The sequence below is a fragment of the Maniola jurtina genome, chromosome 18 (assembly GCF_905333055.1).
Source record: "Maniola jurtina chromosome 18, ilManJurt1.1, whole genome shotgun sequence".
In the NCBI taxonomy this organism is placed as follows: Eukaryota; Metazoa; Arthropoda; class Insecta; order Lepidoptera; family Nymphalidae; genus Maniola; species Maniola jurtina.
The window spans coordinates 8,201,498-8,221,453 of NC_060046.1; the positions used below are offsets into that span (position 1 = coordinate 8,201,498).

The 19,956-nt window shown below is 38.4% G+C and overlaps 1 long non-coding RNA gene across 1 annotated transcript; it reads right to left on the bottom strand.

Moving 5' to 3' along the window:
* Positions 1-759: 759 nt before the first annotated feature.
* On the bottom strand, positions 760-19,730 carry LOC123874565. Its single transcript, XR_006797953.1, has 3 exons — positions 19,715-19,730; positions 8,583-8,587; positions 760-812 (listed from the first exon to the last, which is right to left on the bottom strand). It is a non-coding gene; the product is annotated as an uncharacterized LOC123874565 (long non-coding RNA).
* Positions 19,731-19,956: the final 226 nt, after the last annotated feature.

Consider the following 19,956-nt stretch of genomic DNA (forward strand, 5'->3'; position numbering starts at 1 on the left):
AATGAATCGAAATCAATGAAATTTTCTGAACACGTTCTAAAAATTAACATCTGTGTCTGTAGTTTGTTAGTATCAAATCTTTGAGCTTGTGTATCTGTGAAGCTATGAAAATCTAACAGACAGACAGACAGGCTCTAGCATTTAAAATATTAGCATGGATCAAATTTAAATTAAAATATTGGCATCAAATGCCAAAGTAGGTATAATTACCTACTATTACTATTTCATAGAAACCAAAATCAGATTCAATATTATAAGACAGGGCATTTTACTCGTATTTCAGCACAATAAGCTAAATCCCGTGAAAATCTCGAGTGAGTAGGTACAACATATTTTAATTAAGGTTTCTGTGTTGGTTAATTAATAAGCGGTGTCGTATTATGCAAAATTAAATTATTTGACCTATATATTACGGAAATATTTAATAAAGTATAAGTAAGTACATAAAACAATATTTTAGTTAATTTATTTTACTTTTATAAATACTTATAATACCTCTTTATGTGTACGTATTTTTATACTCGTAGGTAGATTCAAAATTTTGAAAGAACATCTTTTATTTACCCATCTGTTTATTACATAAAATTCAAAGTCCTGACTGACTGACTGAGACTGACTGACTAAACCTGTTCTAGAGACATGTTTGGAAGGTTTGTTCTTTGTAATTTGGAATTTATAATTTTAAATTTGAATTTGTACTCTAGGTATCAACTAAGTAAGGATTTTTCCAAATTCCACCCCTTTAGTAGGTTATATTATGGGAAAATACGCAGAGAATCTTTCAGCTTTTATAAAATAACGAATGACCGGCCCTCGCTGGTTCTCACTCTATACTATTGACAGAACTCGCACGTTGTAGGTATATTTAAGCAGTTCACATGTCAAATAACCGTTGTCATGTACGTCAATCTGTGTCAAACATTTCATCAGCAAAGCGGTGAATGCGGCGTGCGTGAAAATTGGCTGTTATAACAAGCGTGATGTGTCGTCGGCGCGTAATTCAGGCCTGCGAGTACGTGCTCGTATAGCTAAGCCAACGAGCTATTTGCATGAAAGGCTTACTTAGTTATTTATTTTACAACTATGTTTGCCTGCAACCATGTTTCGCATGATTTAGTTCACTTTAAGCTAGGTATTTGCTTGAGCCAGCCGCCGTTGCTTAAGTGGCAACGGTGCCTAGGCCTTAATGCCACGCGACAATGCCAAGCCATCAATTTATTAAAACCATTAAAACCTCACAAAAGCTTAAGTTCAAACTATAATGTCCTCCCTACGAATTTCGGTCAAGGCGGATAATCTCCATAGAGAGTAGCCAACTCCGCGGGAGATATTATGGTGCACAAGTGTGTTCGCAGACACAGGTGCACTCTCTATTCCCTCACTCTCAAAGCCCGATGGAACAGAAATCCGACACGACCGGAGAGAAATCAGGCGCAGGACCGACGGCTTTACGTGCTCACCGAGGCACGGGATTGCAACTCCGCCATCTTCCTAACTCTGGCCCAATTGGTACAGAGAATTTATTTACAGAAAAATTCAATCCATTTTTGGCCTAATCCGGAAATCGAACCTCGTAATCTGCTGTCGAACATGCCAACCACTAGACCAACGAGGCAGTGGGACTTCAATTACTTTTATACATGGACTCACATAGTATACCAAATCTTAGAAGTGAGCAATCGCCGAGTTTCTTGCTTTCCTGTCGAGAAGTACCTTCTCGGTAGGAAAGGTATTCCGAACTTGTGGTAGATGCATTTGACGATTCAAAAGTACCTACTTGTAAAAGTTTAATTGAATAAAAATATTTTGTATTTTTTTTTAATACAAACGAGCAGACGATTTAAACAGCCGCAGTTTACTATAAGTGAAAGCTGCTCGTTTCGAGGCTTATAACGCACAAGCTCATGCTCACGACTTTGTCCGCGTGGACTACACAAATTTAAACCCCTATTTTACTATCTTAGGGGTTAAATTTTCAAAAGTCCTTTCTTAGCGGATGTCTACGTCATACTTAATAGCTATCTGCATGCCAAATTTCAGCTCAATCTATACAGTAGTTTGAGCTGTGAGGTGAGATCACTCAGTCAGTCAGTCAGTTTCATTTTATATATTTTGATAATAAAAGCAATGATTATATTTTATAGTTGTACTAATATAGTAAATTGTGCTGTACTTGCAAGGTATTGCATTCAATTGAATTGTGTTTCGTTGATTTTTTGCACAGCATTGTATTCAATCGCATAGCGCGTTGGAAATATCTTCGTGATCGATTTTTCTATGTAGTTAGGTACATATTCTATTCTTTTATCCGTAAGGCTCGTACTCGAAATGAAAAATTCCGACAAAAAGCTAATTTGCTGTATTCCATTCCATTCCATCAGCCTGTAAGCGTCCACTGCTGGACATAGGCCTTTCCAAGAGGGCGCCACCAAACACGGTCCTCCGCCTTCCTCATCCACCCGCTCCCCGCCACCTTTTTCAGGTCATCGGTCCAACATTTTCTGTATACTTACCTATAATATGTATTATTTCCGAAGTATCTAATCGTAATATTTGTCTATTACTACAGTAGGTTAAACACGAGAACATTCGGTACCCAATAAAAAACAAATAGAACACGAACAATTCATAATTCGTAGAAACAAAGAAATGAAAATGCTGCACACTATGCATACAGTCTCATTTTCAGAGTAAACTCATAAAAAACTAATGTTGGTATTTTTTTAATGGTCGCAAATAATAAACTCTTGTTATATTCTGCAGGATTTTCTAGGATATATTATTTCCATTGTCCTCACAGTTGTCTCAATTAGGTCCTAATAACATTGTTCCAGAAGCAGGCATTATTCAAATATTATTTTACATGTCCTCTCGGATCTTGCACGAGGACATGGGTCCGACACGTAGAGGCTTATTGAGAGATTTAATCTAACGGCAATAATAATAAATTATTTAATTAGAGTGAGATTGCTATCGCAATTCCTAATTATTCAAATGCAGGAACTACACTAAAAGCACTACACACACACCCACACACGTCAAACACCCATCTCTATACAAATTTTTTGAAAATGACTTTCTTTTCATACATCGAATTGAGTCAAACATCAATCAACTAAACTCATTAAACGAATTATGATGTGAATATTAGGTAATTACAATTAATTACTAATCTACCATATACAATCCTCATAGCAATCTAGGTAAGAGCAAGCGACAAAATGAATAAAAGAGAATACGTCTTTTTCTCCGCAAAATATGACAAAGAGGTGGTGTGGGATTTTTAAACGTGAAGCTACTGGCTGTGACATTAAGTTTCAGTGACTAATCGGACTGTATTTTTCAGTAGGCTACCAAGTTTGTAAATAAACCTTACTTTACACAAGTCACAACATCCTCCTCTGGCATGTAAGTAAATATAGGTGAGTCGGTGAGTCTGTTAAAAAAAGGTTTTACAATAGAGAACTTATAAGAAGACTGAAAATTAGGAAAGTAGGGGACGATGGGGGAATTGCGGACACGGGGTAAATACGGACTAGCAGATATCTACTCAATCCCTTTCCCCCGTGCCCGTCCGCCGCGATCACTCATTACTTTCCGCCATCTTCAGTGCCAGGGAAACATTCGCGACGGAAGGCTGTGGTCCATTTTCAAGGTAAATAAACTCAAACGTCATAGATAAAGAGGGTAAAGCTGGGAAGTAAAATAAAAAAGCAGCTGCCTGAGTATCTATGAAATAAAGTTTTATTCACAAAAGAACAATGCCTATACTAATAATTAGTAATATAATTATTATATTAAATCCATTTTAATTATGATAAACGATGCGAGTATCTATTTTTTTTTTTTTTTTTTTTTTTTTTTTTAAATTATATAGACTAGCGCTTGGCTGCAATCAGACCTGCTAGCAAGTGATGATGCAGCCTAAGATGGAGCGCGCTTGCCTAGAAGTTGCCTATTCACTCTTGACTTGAAGGTACCCATATTATAGGTGGAAGGGAAAACTGACGCCGGAAGGGCGTTCCATATCCTAGCGGTTCGAATTAGGAAAGAGGAAGCAAATCGTTTCGTACGTGTTCGAGGAATTTCGACTACGTACGGATGCAGACCTTGACGATGCCTGGCAGTACGATGGTAGAAAGGTGAAGGAGGAACCAGGTCAAAGAGTTCTTGTGCACACTCTCCGAAATATATCCTGTAGAATACCGATAGACTGGCAACTTTACGCCGATGTTCCAAACTTTGGAGTTTAGTTTTCATCAGTGCTTCGTCACCAATGAGTCTTCTAGCTCGGCGATCCACCGAATCCAATGCTTCGAGCTGGTACTTGGCAGAGCCATCCCATAAATGGCTGCAGTACTCCATGCACGATCGAACTTGAGCTTGGTACAGGGTGAGAAGCTGTTCCGGCGTGAAGTACCGCTTGACTTTGTTGAGGATGCCAAGTTTCTTGCCAGCTGTTTTTGCCTTGGATTCGATGCATTGTCCAAAGTTGAGATTGGACGAAATGTTGATTCCTAGAAGCTCAACACTATCGGTAATCGGAACGGGTATACTTCGGAAAGTCGGAGTAAGTGGGAATGGACTCCGTTTAGTATTCACATTCCCTCTGTTTAACCGATTTTGACGAAATATGCTACTGAGATAGCTTATCTCCCGGAGACGTACGTATTTTGTCGGCTTGCTTCTTTTCTCTGAAAATAAAATAATTCCTACGTCTACTGTTAAATAAAGGGACAAATCCAAAACAATTTTATGGAGTTATTAATGTTGTAAGCAGTTATGTCTTAATTAAAAGGGAGGGCGTAAATTTTAATGTTATACTCGCACAGTAATTAATTCTTCGCGGGTCTTTAAATTGATTGCCTATCATAATAATGTAGCCATTTTCATTATTTACAAGTGTAAATTAAAAATTTATAACACCCCCGAAGAGTGAAGGTTAGAGTAACTAGAAAAGAGCTGATAACTTTTAAACGGCTGAACCAATTTTTTTGGATTATAGCTAAGAACACTCCCGATCAAGCCACCTTTCAAACAAAAAAAACTAAATTAAAATCGGTTCATTCGTTTAGGCGCTACGATGCCACAGACAGATACACAGATACACACGTCAAACTTATAACACCCCTCTTTTTGGGTCGGGGGTTAAAAACTGCGTTACGTGCGCCTTCCTGACTCTTGTGCTTCTCGTTTTGTAAGATCATCTTTTATCGACCTTCTTGGTGTAGTAGTGAGCGCGGTGGTCCTATGACCAGGAGGTTTTGGGTTTGATTCCCGGCATGGGCTTCTATGGTTAGTTACCCTCCACCGACAAAGCCATGGCATTGAGCGTTAAGAGGTCTGATAGGATATCAGGTAAAAACCAATTTTGGCTATGGTTTAAAACACAAACTGCCATAACCCTTCCAATTTAGCTCGATTCATCTTAAATTGCACCATCACTTTGGTGAGATTGTAAAAATCTTCTATAAATATGGGCCGATGTCAACACATTCGTGAGCATGATAGCCAGCAAGCTCGGCTGCTGTTACCTGAACGATTGCTGCAAGTTTTCAATCATGCAATAGGTATAGTGGTTTACAAAAGTTTAATTTAAGTTAGTATTAAATACTTCACACTAATATTATAAAGGAGAAAGTTTGTATGTGTGTGTGTGTGTGTGTGTGTGTGTGTGTGTGTGTGTGTGTGTGTGTGTGTGTGTATGTTTGTTACTCCTTCACGCAAAAACTACTGGACGGATTGGGCTGAAATTTAAAATGGAGATAGATTATACCCTGGATTAGCACATAGGCTACTTTTTATCCCGGAAAATCAAAGAGTTCCCACGGGATTTTTAAAAAAAACCTACATCCACGCGAACGAAGTCGCGGGCATCAGCTAGTAGATTATAATAAATAATGAGCGTGATTTCTTTAATGAGTCTTTGCTATTTGAACTAAACTTCTATTTATTTTTTATTTGTTATTTATTAAATAGGAAAAGTAAAGAGAGAAAATAGTCTATAACAATGTCTATAACATTTTGCTCCCAGGAGATTCAGATTGCTCTTTTATTCGAGTATATGGGCTATACTTTCGATTCCAACATAACAATATAGACAACAAATTGCTGCCAGTACAGGACAGCGTTCGACAAAGGGCGAATTGTTCTGTTCGTGACGTTAATAGGATGGCAGCCATTCTTCACATCTTGACTTTATTGGGCCATATATCAGTCACTATTGTTTAAGCAGCGACAAAACAAATTATATATACTTTATACTTAATTCATATTAATATTGTAAATCGCACATCACACTAATATTATAAAGACGAAAGTTTGTATGTGTGTGTGTGTGTGTGTGTGTGTGTGTATGTTTGTTACTCCTTCACGCAAAAACTACTGGACGGATTTGGCTGAAATTCAGAATGGAGATAGATAATATCCTGTATTAGCACATAGGCTACTTTTTATCCCGGAAAATCAAAGAGTTCCCACGGGATTTCGAAAAACCTAAATCCACGCGGACGAAGTCGCGGGCGTCAGCTAGTTAAAAATAAAAATAGTATTAAGTATACAAAAATTTACATTTACCTAGGCGGTCCCATAATGAATTGGCCTAGCTATGAAATAGTCAACAAAATGAAATGAAACCAATTTTATTTTTATATGTAATCTCCACTAATATAAACACACTTTTGAAATCTGAAAATTAACACCTCTAAACCTTCATAAAAGTGACTTCAATCTTTGTCTTCAAAATGACTAAAATCGGCCGCCTGCAACTCTTCATCGTTTGAAAATTTCCTTCCTCTTAAGCCCCGCTTTAAATTTGGGAACAAATAATAGTCTGATGGGGCCAGGCCTGGACTATACGGTGGATGTTCCAGTTCCGTGAACCCGCATTCACAAACTGCAGCCTTCGGAACACCGGCAGTGTGAACGGGTGCGTTGTCGTGGAGCAACAGGACGCTTTAAGACAACTTGCCTCTGCGCTTCTCCTTAATCGTGTCTCGCAGTTTATATAGTAATGAAGCATAATATTCGCCGTTTACGATTATATTACGTTTTTTAAATTCTACCATCAAAATCCCTTGAGAATCCCAATAGATTGTACACAAGACATTTTTGTTGGATTTTTGCACCTTTGCCTTACTAGATGGCTTTTCACCCTTGTAACACCATTCCATTGACTCGCGCTTGCTTTCTGGATCATGATATAAGACCATAGTTTCATCACCAGTAACTAGCCGCTCGATTACATTCTTTGGTTTTCGTCACAAAGACCTAAAAACTCGGCTGCACAGCGCACTCGCTCCTGTCTTTGGACAGCTGAAAGAAGTTTTCGAACTCATCTTGCACTAACTTTTTTCATACGAAGATGGTCATGGATTGCACGATGGATGGTACTTTTAGAGAGCCTAAGTCTAGCTGCAATTACTCTAATCTTCAAACGTCGGTCAATTAAAACCTCCTCTTCGATTACAGCAATAGTTTCAGGAGAGAGCACTTCAACCGGTCGACCGTCATGGCCGAAGTCTTCGACCGTTTCTCTCCCGAAGCGAAACTCTTTCACCCAGTTTTTTACTGTGCTATACGAGGGGAAAGACTCCTTGTACACATCATCTAATCATTCTTTTATTTGGGCGGGAGATAAGTCTTCTTTAAACAGAAACTTGTGACGCTTCGATATTCGGTTTTCGACATTTCCAAAAAACACGCGAATCTTGATGTTCAAACCACTGCTGAGCTGAGACTACGCTTTTCATGTCGATGCATGTTAGTATATAAAGTAACACGATAAACGTACTGTCCGATGTAACATAACATGTATCGATATGTTGCTTAGAACTATATCAGGCCAATTCATTTTGGGACCGCCCACGTATGAGTTACAACTACATTAACTGTGATTTTGCGAGGAAAAACAGCTCCTTTCCTAGGGTCACTTTATATTTTGTCGTTTACTGCTTAATGCAGGCAGTAAATGGCTATTAAAAGTCGAGATTTTGGATTTTAGTCACGTTTGTCTTCAATATCTACCAGCTTTTCACGGTCCATTCGATTAAAAGATTTTGACGTTTGATACATAGCATCTTAGGGATGAACAGGCTACTTCTTGTCTCGGAAAATCAAAGAGATCCCACGGGATTGAAAAATTCAAAATACTAAACCCACCTGGTAGAAATCGATCAAAGAGATCATCCATTAATATTATAATTGCGAAAGTTACTCTGTTTGTCTGTCTATTTGTTACATTTTCATGGCTCAATCGTTGAACCGCTTTTGAGGAAATTTGACTCAGCGATAGCTTACATCCTGGGAACAGACATAAGATATTTTTCATCCAGGAAAAACAAAGAGTACCCACGGATTTTAGCTGACTTCTTTTTAAGGACGTCTTTGCAAAATGAATAGGTATCAAAATTGCACTACTACATAAGTACACTGCCCACACGCACACAGCTGCGTCAAAATGAGTGAATCGACTTGATTTTGATACTTTTATATTTTTATTTTATTTTATATTTGGTCATCTATTTTTTTTTAACAGTTTTTTTTTTAAATATGTATCTTGACAATAATACAGTAAGTAGAACAGTGCCTACAGACTAAGGGTCTGATGATGAAATATTTCACCATGACTTCTTGGCAATGAACAACATTTCCATGCTTATGAAATTATGAGCTCCTACTATGACTAAAATAATCTGAGAAGGATAGCATTACATTACCTCCCGACTTGATGAAATTGCATACTTTGGAACCTACTACTGGAACTCAGAGACGAATAGAGCTAGGTGTTTCGAGTTTGGGCTCATTTTCTTAGTCATGATGAGATCTTACCTCCGGATTTGTGGAGTGACCTGATGGTATACCTCGGAAGTCACTATTGGAACTCGGAGACGAATAGAGCTAGGTGTTTCGAGTTTGGGCTCATTTTCTTAGTCATGATGAGATCTTACCTCCGGATTTGTGGAGTGACCTGATGGTATACCTCGGAAGTCACTATTGGAACTCGGAGACGAATAGAGCTAGGTGTTTCGAGTTTGGGCTCATTTTCTTAGTCATGATGAGATCTTACCTCCGGATTTGTGGAGTGACCTGATGGTATACCTCGAAAGTCACTATTGGAACTCGGAGACGAATAGAGCTAGGTGTTTCGAGTTTGGGCTCATTTTCTTAGTCATGATGAGATCTTACCTCCGGATTTGTGGAGTGACCTGATGGTACACCTCGGAAGTCACTATTGGAACTCGGAGACGAATAGAGCTAGGTGTTTCGAGTTTGGGCTCATTTTCTTAGTCATGATGAGATCTTACCTCCGGATTTGTGGAGTGACCTGATGGTATACTTTGGAAGTCACTATTGGAACTCGGAGACGAATAGAGCTAGGTGTTTCGAGTTTGGACTCATTTTCTTAGTCATGATGAGATCTTACCTCCGGATTTGTGGAGTGACCTGATGGTATACCTCGAAAGTCACTATTGGAACTCGGAGACGAATAGAGCTAGGTGTTTCGAGTTTGGGCTCATTTTCTTAGTCATGATGAGATCTTACCTCCGGATTTGTGGAGTGACCTGATGGTATACCTCGGAAGTCACTATTGGAACTCGGAGACGAATAGAGCTAGGTGTTTCGAGTTTGGGCTCATTTTCTTAGTCATGATGAGATCTTACCTCCGGATTTGTGGAGTGACCTGATGGTATACTTTGGAAGTCACTATTGGAACTCGGAGACGAATAGAGCTAGGTGTTTCGAGTTTGGACTCATTTTCTTAGTCATGATGAGATCTTACCTCCGGATTTGTGGAGTGACCTGATGGTATCCTCGGAAGTCACTATTGGAACTCGGAGACGAATAGAGCTAGGTGTTTCGAGTTTGGGCTGATTTTCTTAGTCATGAAGAGATCTTACCTCCGGATTTGTGGAGTGACCTGATGGTACACCTCGGAAGTCACTATTGGAACTCGGAGACGAATAGAGCTAGGTGTTTCGAGTTTGGGCTCATTTTCTTAGTCATGATGAGATCTTACCTCCGGATTTGTGGAGTGACCTGATGGTATCCTCGGAAGTCACTATTGGAACTCGGAGACGAATAGAGCTAGGTGTTTCGAGTTTGGGCTCATTTTCTTAGTCATGAAGAGATCTTACCTCCGGATTTGTGGAGTGACCTGATGGTACACCTCGGAAGTCACTATTGGAACTCGGAGACGAATAGAGCTAGGTGTTTCGAGTTTGGGCTCATTTTCTTAGTCATGATGAGATCTTACCTCCGGATTTGTGGAGTGACCTGATGGTACACCTCGGAAGTCACTATTGGAACTCGGAGACGAATAGAGCTAGGTGTTTCGAGTTTGGGCTCATTTTCTTAGTCATGATGAGATCTTACCTCCGGATTTGTGGAGTGACCTGATGGTACACCTCGGAAGTCACTATTGGAACTCGGAGACGAATAGAGCTAGGTGTTTCGAGTTTGGGCTCATTTTCTTAGTCATGATGAGATCTTACCTCCGGATTTGTGGAGTGACCTGATGGTATACCTTGGAAGTCACTATTGGAACTCGGAGACGAATAGAGCTAGGTGTTTCGAGTTTGGGCTCATTTTCTTAGTCATGATGAGATCTTACCTCCGGATTTGTGGAGTGACCTGATGGTATACCTCGGAAGTCACTATTGGAACTCGGAGACGAATAGAGCTAGGTGTTTCGAGTTTGGACTCATTTTCTTAGTCATGATGAGATCTTACCTCCGGATTTGTGGAGTGACCTGATGGTATCCTCGGAAGTCACTATTGGAACTCGGAGACGAATAGAGCTAGGTGTTTCGAGTTTGGGCTCATTTTCTTAGTCATGAAGAGATCTTACCTCCGGATTTGTGGAGTGACCTGATGGTACACCTCGGAAGTCACTATTGGAACTCGGAGACGAATAGAGCTAGGTGTTTCGAGTTTGGGCTCACTTTCTTAGTCATGATGAGATCTTACCTCCGGATTTGTGGAGTGACCTGATGGTATGCCTCGGAAGTCACTATTGGAACTCGGAGACGAATAGAGCTAGGTGTTTCGAGTTTGAGCTCATTTTCTTAGTCATGATGAGATCTTACCTCCGGATTTGTGGAGTGACCTGATGGTATACCTCGAAAGTCACTATTGGAACTCGGAGACGAATAGAGCTAGGTGTTTCGAGTTTGGGCTCATTTTATTAGTCATGATGAGATCTTACCTCCGGATTTGTGGAGTGACCTGATGGTATACCTCGGAAGTCACTTTTGGAACTCGGAGACGAATAGAGCTAGGTGTTTCGAGTTTGGGCTCATTTTCTTAGTCATGATGAGATCTTACCTCCGGATTTGTGGAGTGACCTGATGGTATACTTTGGAAGTCACTATTGGAACTCGAAGACGAATAGAGCTAGGTGTTTCGAGTTTGGACTCATTTTCTTAGTCATGATGAGATCTTACCTCCGGATTTGTGGAGTGACCTGATGGTATCATCGGAAGTCACTATTGGAACTCGGAGACGAATAGAGCTAGGTGTTTCGAGTTTGGGCTCATTTTCTTAGTCATGAAGAGATCTTACCTCCGGATTTGTGGAGTGACTTGATGGTATACCTCGGAAGTCACTATTGGAACTCGGAGACGAATAGAGCTAGGTGTTTCGAGTTTGGGCTCATTTTCTTAGTCATGATGAGATCTTACCTCCGGATTTGTGGAGTGACCTGATGGTATACCTCGGAAGTCACTATTGGAACTCGGAGACGAATAGAGCTAGGTGTTTCGAGTTTGGGCTCATTTTCTTAGTCATGATGAGATCTTACCTCCGGATTTGTGGAGTGACCTGATGGTATACCTCGAAAGTCACTATTGGAACTCGGAGACGAATAGAGCTAGGTGTTTCGAGTTTGGGCTCATTTTATTAGTCATGATGAGATCTTACCTCCGGATTTGTGGAGTGACCTGATGGTATACCTCGGAAGCCACTATTGGAACTCGGAGACGAATAGAGCTAGGTTTTTCGAGTTTGAGCTCATTTTCTTAGTCATGATGAGATCTTACCTCCGGATTTGTGGAGTGACCTGATGGTATACCTCGGAAGTCACTATTGGAACTCGGAGACGAATAGAGCTAGGTGTTTCGAGTTTGGGCTCGTTTTGTTAGTTATGACGAGATTATACCTTGAAACTTGTTGGAGTGCTCTAAAGGTGTACTTTAAAAGCCACTATTGGACTTTTGAGTCGAGTAGAGTTAGATGTTATGAGTTTGAGCTCGTTTTGTAAGTTCCAATAGTGACTTCCGAGGTATACCATCAGGTCACTCCACAAATCCAGAGGTAAGATCTCATCATGACTAAGAAAATGAGCCCGAACTCGAAACAGCTAGCTTTATTCGTCTCCGAGTTCCAATAGTGACATCTGAGGTATACCATCAGGTCACTTCACGAATCCGGAGGTAACATCTCATCATGACTAAGAAAATGAGCCCAAACTCGAAACACCTAGCTCTATTCGTCTCCGAGTTCCAATAGTGACTTCCGAGGTATACCATCAGGTCACTCCACAAATCCGGAGGTAAGATCTCATCATGACTAAGAAAATGAGCTCAAACTCGAAAAACCTAGCTCTATTCGTCTCCGAGTTCCAATAGTGGCTTCCAAGGTATACTATCAGGTCACTCCACAAATCCGGAGGTAAGATCTCATCATGACTAAGAAAATGAGCCCAAACTCGAAACACCTAGCTCTATTCGTCTCCGAGTTCCAATAGTGACTTCCGAGGTATACCATCAGGTCACTCCACAAATCTGGAGGTAAGATCTCATCATGACTAAGAAAATGAGCCCGAACTCGAAACAGCTAGCTCTATTCGTCTCCGAGTTCCAATAGTGACTTCCGAGGTATACCATCAGGTCACTTCACAAATCCGGAGGTAAGATCTCATCATGACTAAGAAAATGAGCCCAAACTCGAAACACCTAGCTCTATTCGTCTCCGAGTTCCAATAGTGACTTCCGAGGTATACCATCAGGTCACTCCACAAATCTGGAGGTAAGATCTCATCATGACTAAGAAAATGAGCCCAAACTCGAAACACCTAGCTCTATTCGTCTCCGAGTTCCAATAGTGACTTCCGAGGTATACCATCAGGTCACTCCACAAATCCGGAGGTAAGATCTCATCATGACTAAGAAAATAAGCCCAAACTCGAAACACCTAGCTCTATTCGTCTCCGAGTTCCAATAGTGACTTCCGAGGTATACCATCAGGTCACTCCACAAATCCGGAGGTAAGATCTCATCATGACTAAGAAAATGAGCCCAAACTCGAAACACCTAGCTCTATTCGTCTCCGAGTTCCAATAGTGACTTCCGAGGTATACCATCAGGTCACTCCACAAATCCGGAGGTAAGATCTCATCATGACTAAGAAAATGAGCCCAAACTCGAAACAGCTAGCTCTATTCGTCTCCGAGTTCCAATAGTGACTTCCGAGGTATACCATCAGGTCACTCCACAAATCCGGAGGTAAGATCTCATCATTACTAAGAAAATGAGCCCAAACTCGAAACACCTAGCTCTATTCGTCTCCGAGTTCCAATAGTGACTTCCGAGCTATACCATCAGGTCACTCCACAAATCCGGAGGTAAGATCTCATCATGACAAAGAAAATAAGCCCAAACTCGAAACACCTAGCTCTATTCGTCTCCGAGTTCCAATAGTGACTTCCGAGGTATACCATCAGGTCACTCCACAAATCCGGAGGTAAGATCTCATCATGACTAAGAAAATGAGCCCAAACTCGAAACACCTAGCTCTATTCGTCTCCGAGTTCCAATAGTGACATCCGAGGTATACCATCAGGTCACTCCACAAATCCAGAGGTAAGATCTCATCATTACTAAGAAAATGAGCCCAAACTCGAAACACCTAGCTCTATTCGTCTCCGAGTTCCAATAGTGACTTCCGAGGTATACCATCAGGTCACTCCACAAATCCGGAGGTAAGATCTCATCATGACTAAGAAAATGAGCCCAAACTCGAAACACCTAGCTCTATTCGTCTCCGAGTTCCAATAGTGACTTCCAAGGTATACCATCAAGTCACTCCACAAATCCGGAGGTAAGATCTCATCATGTCTAAGAAAATGAGCCCAAACTCGAAACACCTAGCTCTATTCGTCTCCGAGTTCCAATAGTGACTTCCGAGGTATACCATCAGGTCACTCCACAAATCCGGAGGTAAGATCTCATCATGACTAAGAAAATGAGCCCAAACTCGAAACACCTAGCTCTATTCGTCTCCGAGTTCCAATAGTGACTTTCGAGGTATACCATCAGGTCACTCCACAAATCCGGAGGTAAGATCTCGTCATGACTAAGAAAACGAGCCCAAACTGGACACATCTAGTTCTTCTAGTCTTCAAGTTCCTGTCGCAGCCTTCGAAGTTCACTATCAGATCACTATCATGCTCAAGAAAAAAATCCAGCTAACGATAAAATGTGATAATAGGTACATAATATTATCATTATTATCTTACCTTGCCAAAATATCAGCACAATCACGGAATAAGTACCTATAAATATCAGTTAGGGTTTTGTCGAACTATTTTGTGTTCGTACAGCGATCTTTTCCACATCAAAAAATTATAGCAACCGACGCAGAGACCACCCACGAAGGCGGCTGGCCGCTGACTGATATAATTTTGAAATCATACCATTGCCTGCCCAATATCAAAATAACCCTTAGTGCACTGTATTAAGGTTTGCGGTTGAAGCAAAATACGTGAAAAATTTATACACGATGTTTTTATTTATTTTTATACTATTATTAATATAATAATCCTATATTTTGAGGTGCACATTATGTGCTAACGGAAAATATTTATTAGAAGAATAAAATCCGTACGTAAACTGAGAAAAATGTACCTAAACTTGACCCTAAATCGTTAATTCTGCGTGGAAGAGGTGAAGGAAAATCGTTCTTATAGTATCAAAATTAATGATTTTATCAAAAAATTACTCGATCTCTGGAGATAAAGGACCAATTTATTTTTAGCAATCTGTAGTTCCAATTTACTTAGTATATTTTAGCCACAAAGCGTACCGAAAATCTATACAAGTGTGCAAATACGTCCTTAAAAGGTTCTCTCAATTCGAACCGTATTTCTTTTATTTTATTTGTGATTTCTGGACCGATTTTCGTGTTTTTTTAATCGATTGACTAAGTTTGCAAGAGGGTCCCTTAAAAATTTGTCATGATGTACACTGAGCCTATTATCAAGATCAGTTTAGCGGTTGAGCCGTGAAACGCCAACAAACAGAAAGATAAACAGAATTACGTTACATTCATAATATTAGTATGGATTTTGTACTATTTGGGCACAATTCAAGTTTTTCACTAATTAATTACCTTCCTTCCAAATATTATGCCCTGTGGTTATAATTAAAATTAGAGGTACTTATTAGCAACCTTTTATTATTATAGTTCCGTACCAAATGTTTTTGTATTATAATTAACAAGAGAATACAATATCCATTGTTTCAGGAACAGGTTTTTTTATTAAGAAAATAAAATCAGTGCTGTTTTTACCTCTTTTGTACTCCTTTACACGCTTTTAATTAATTATAAAAAAATGTAAAAAAAATACGTTAAATTCATACTTAGATGGTTGAAGTAATAAAACAAATTGTATTGTAATATTCACAATAAAGATATACATATTTTGAAATTTTATATATATGTACCTGATGCTTATGTATTATTAAAAATCATCTGCCAAAACGATTTTTTGAGTTTTTATTCGTTCAATGAAATAAGTTAAATATAATGCAAATTAAGTTAAGCTCTAGATATACCTCCCTACATAATATTATAACCTTTATGATAATATACTTAATATAGTTATTAGGTACCTAATTCAGTCTGTAATTCAAACACAAAATTAGGAATATACGTATTAAAATCTCGTGATACTCAATCTCATTCATGAGCTACACTGGTTTTGGCTAGATGTACTTGCAAATGTAATTCCGGTGCATGAATTGGAAATCCCGCAGCCAAGTGAAATATGATACACATTAACTAAAGCTCTTGTTCTGTCCTGTTTTTGTCGCCAAACCATTTTGTCGCATCGAATATACAATTCGCTGGTATGTTGAGCACTCGCGAAGCGCTTGAATTTTAATTTTATGCACATCACTATCGAAAGCAAGCGTTTTCGAATCAATTTTAACTATTTTCATTTGTAAATTGCCGCGAGTGCTCTTATTAAAAGTACTTACTGACCTACTTCAATTATGAAAATAACAAAAGGTAGGCAACTAAAAAACGTATCATTATAATAGTAAGTAGAATAGAATACTTATATTTTTAACCGACTTCAAAAAAGGAGGAGGTTCTCAATTCGTCGGAATCTTTTTGTTTTAATGTATGTTCACCGATTACTCAAAGACCCTGAACCGATTTGGAAATTATTATTTTTTTGTTTGAAAGGGTATACTGTGCAGGTGGTCCCATATAAATTTGGTGAATATCTGATGAATATCTTCGGAGATGGAGAACAGAACTCCTCAATGGATGAGAGCAAATTGCTCGCGATCAGTGTAATAGCTTAGTAAACAGTAGGGTTTTAACTGAGCATAGCATATTATAGTACAGTGGGGCCACTAAAAATTGTGAAATAAAAAGTCGGTTTTATTTTTCTTTTAATTTTTTATTATTATTCAAATAAACTGCTTTCGAATCTTCAAATACCACTGGTATGGGAACCATTGCATTGGTTCGGAATTTTCCTGAGAAGAACACCCGCAGTTGCTCTTTCCAAATGTTGATTAATACTTTTATTATTTATGTTTATATTTCACAACCAAAAAAGATCGACTTGGCAACCAAGCCGTCCTTAGAAAATATCTTCTTATAATCAAAATATTCCTAGAAATCTCTCAATGTTGTTTATTTGCTACCGATTACGATAACAAACGAAGTCAACATAATAATAAAAAGTAATGGAAAACTCCATTAAGTTTGTTAAAAACTGTTCTGCTTCTTCGAAATACGATAATATTGATGAAATAATTAGATAGGTAGGCTATTATAACTTTTCGATTGTAATTATTAATTTTATATATTACGTGATTCTTTGCTTGGGAATAGTTAAAAAGACCTGGAGAGTGACATGGCTGCTTTTTATCCCGAAAAATCAGTGTTCCTACAGCATTATTAAAGACCTAAATCCACGCGAACGAAGTCGCGGGCATCAGCTAGTGGTTATTATGTTAAGAAACACATGCTAAACATACTTATTACGTCGTAGCAGTAAAACCGCATATTTGAAACAAAAAGGTAGGTACTTAGTCAACAAAAATCCACTCCAAAGAAAAAGTTAGCACAGGAGTTGATTACCTACTTTCACGGTATTTGGAACAAGACTCTCGTCACTTTTTCGCGCTTTTTACTCGGGTATTTATGAATGCAAATGAAAAGACTAGGGTTTTAAGGCTTCTGATTTTATAAGAAGCTAAGATGAGCAATTTTTCCCTTTTATAAACTTTTTCTTGAAAATATCCGGTGAAACTTCAACCACGCGAACTATTGAATAAGAATTTATTACATAAAATATTAATTAATTACGAATATTGCTTTAGATTTGAAAAAAAACCGGTCAAACGGTTCTATACCATCGTACAAAAAATAACACTTTTTTTCATGGCAGCTATTTTGAATTTTTTATTATTTGTTGTTATTATAGTGGCAATGGACATACAGACTCGAGAAAATTTCAACTCTATACATTACGATTCATGAGAACAACCCGCTGACAGCCAAACAGACAGAGAGCGGAGGCTTAGTAATAGGCTCCTGTTGGCACCCTTTGGGTACGGAACCCTAAATATGAATCTTAGGTTGTAGAGTTTTTAAGTATGTACCGACCTATATAATACATTACATTGAGTAACTAGGTTTACGTTTTAAAATTTCCACACCAGTTCACAGCACTTACTCCGTTGTATACCGAACCGTTTGTAGCACAAACCTCATTTAACTCAATCTCATTCATGAGCATCACTCGCTCAGTACTAGATGGTCTAGGAAATGTAATGCCGCTTTATGAGCGACTCGGAAATCCTCCTGCTGAGAGAAATATGATGAACACTAAGCGAATTCCCTGTTAAATCATTTTGTCAGTGAAATGTTTTGTAAAATTCTACTATTTTGTATAATTCTACTATTTTGTTGAGTTGTATTTGCTTGCTTTTGGGGTTTCCTTGCAAATCATCAATTAGGATTCTTAATACTAAAATATTAGATTGAAATTGTTAAAGTCTCAAGCTAGGTATTTCAAAAGTAACCATTTACATAGAATGATGATACAGACAGTTGTTTATAAACAAGTGTTTTGGAGATAAATGTGTATAGTGCCACATATGTAGGTATCTTTCCTACGGCAGAGGTGATAAATAAATAAAATCAATTTCCCTGCTGTATTCTCCTTTATTCCACGAAACCGTGACAATAAGAATGCGTGTATGAGATCGTATGTACAGTACGAGGTTCTGATAAAAACTAGTTCATTATTATGAAATAAAATATATAATTCGAATATAACTAGTGGCAAGACTCGCTGTCTAAGCATCGAGTTGCAAGCATTGTCTCCCTATAAAGGAATAAAATAAATAGACGCTTATTTCAAGCTACAAGATGGTCATACTTAAATACAATATAGCTACGAGAATCATTTGTTATTATTATATTATTAATTATTATCATATAAATATAATGATATTTATTTATGTGGTATACCATCGAATATATTATAATCGTATAATATACTCAAAGGTACAGTAAATAATATTATCGGTATCCAGTTTAACTCGATTAAAAAACATTCTACATTTCAAAAGCAGAGCACACCAGTAAGAGATTCCAATGACGCAAATGAATTTAAAAGCGGTTGGAAAATGTATTTAATGTTAAATTACCTTTCAAAGTAACAATTTTGGGAATGCTTTATTTTTTTATCATATCTGTTGCAAAAAAGGCATAGGTAAGAGGTATCCAGCCTAGTTTAATTAAACCGAACGCATTTTCAAAAGTGGCTACGCCACAAGGATTGTCAACGTAGGCACGCCAATTTGATGACATTCATTTGCAATTAACGCATACATGTAAGTACCTGGTATAATTACTACCCTTCGGTTATTTACTGAGACCCTCGTCACTGCGAGCGCGTTGCTTTACACATCATTCATTCCTATTTGCTAATGAAAAAAATGCTAAGGGAAAAATAAATTGCTGTTTATTGTTCAACCGCAGTCATGGATCGAAAAGAAAATATTTACTTTGGACCTTTAACACCTAAGTGCCTCTATAAGTATACAATTAAGCCATCGTGGAAACCCCTGCCAGACACCAAAGACCGATGACTTCTAAGAATACATAGAAGTCATTGACTAAGTCATAATATTAAAGTTTAAGGGTGTCTGCCGTCTGGCTGGGGTTGTTACTATACTAAGTGTCTGGCAATGTATGATGTGATTTCTAATACTAATCCGGTAAAATTATAAAAAAATTAGACTTTATACTTTGAAAGATTTTGTATGTCTTTGTTAGGTACTTGTTATCTGCCAAAGCTACTACGATTCAGACTTTATATAGTCGCTGATCGTTCCTCCCTGCGTTGGGGACAATGCGCATATAAACTTTTAGCTTTTATAAAATAAAGAAAGTCTGCCCTCACTGGCTCCTTAGTCCATTCCATGCATACTATTCGTATAGTAGCACAGTTTTACGAACTAGTAGGTTGAAGCTCGAGTCATGTTCTGATTGGTCGATCTTCCTCAACTGGTTTCCACTGGTTTAACTGGTTTCCAATTATAGATTTTTAATATAAAATAGTTATTTGGTTGTTTAATTCATGTGATAAGCAGTTATAGCGGTATGGATTCCATACCGTGATCGTGTACTGACTCATAGCGGCTT